Genomic DNA, 1,219 nt, shown 5'->3' with positions numbered 1-1,219 from the left:
ATCTACCCTGTTTATACCTCTCACACTGAATGAGATTAGGTGTCTTGCCTGCTTGGCTTTTACATGGGTGTTGGGGATCTGAACTCTGGTCCTCATGCTTGTAAAGCAAGTACTTTTACATGTTGTGCCATATCTCCAGTCTCACTGAAGCATTAAGTAAATCAATATTATGGTTATATTGGCAATTTGGGACATTCTTCTGACTATAGGATGGAGGGGTGAGAACCTGCCTTGATATAGAAGATGAACTATTAAAGTCACTCACTCAAGAGCAATGGGTTCTTTTTCTATTATGACTCCACAGTATCTTGAAAAAGACAGAAATTACTGTAAGATGTTCAGAGAGGAACAAAAAGTTAAAGAGACAGACTGTAAGAACTATGAAATGTCATGAAATAAGAGTGGGTTAGGAATTTTCTGTATTTCAAAGTGTAGATTAGATTTGAGTTAAACATTGAAAAACTTGGAAAACCTGGAGAGCAGATGGAATATAAAACACATGGGAAGTTGGGTTGAGATGGATGGTTTTATGGTGGGGGTAGATAAGCCCAGAATGATCACGTGGAACCAGAATGGTAGAGAAGAAAAATTAAAGTTTATTCTAGCCCTGTTACTGCTGCCTTTTCTATTTGGTATAACTCTAATTACAAACATACTTCATTATTGTTTTTAAATGATACTGTGCACCCCTGAAGTTATATGATGGGAAAGACACTTTCACTTTATGACATTCTTTCCTCAAACCCATAGTCACTGTCTAACTATAGTGGTGGTAAATCAGACAAACACTGAAGGAGGAATATTGGATAACAATATTTGGTCAGATTCTTCAAAAATTAAAGGTCATTGAAAAAAAGAACACTGAGAAACTGTCACAGCTAATAGATAATGTGGAGACATGACAACCAAATGTAGAATGTAACATCCAGAGAGAAAGAAAAAAGGAGTCATTGATGAAAATACTGATGAGGTATGGGGGGAATGCAGCATTCAACTAGTAGTATTGTACTGAGTTGGTTTTTGACGAACTAAACACAGGAATGTAAGATAATAAGAACAGAGAGTCTCCGTGGAAGGAATGTCAATATGTTTGCAACTTTTCCACACATTCAAAAAAGGTTCATAATAAAAATCTTCATTTCTAATCACATATAGTTCCCTGACTTGTTTTGAGGCTTGACTGGGAGGGGGGCTTATATAAAGCCATTAGTACATGGTT

Source organism: Phodopus roborovskii, unplaced genomic scaffold, assembly GCF_943737965.1.
Source record: "Phodopus roborovskii unplaced genomic scaffold, PHOROB, whole genome shotgun sequence".
Taxonomy (NCBI): domain Eukaryota; kingdom Metazoa; phylum Chordata; class Mammalia; order Rodentia; family Cricetidae; genus Phodopus; species Phodopus roborovskii.
The sequence above is the reverse complement of the archived record's forward strand: the minus strand, read 5'-3'. Positions refer to the sequence as shown.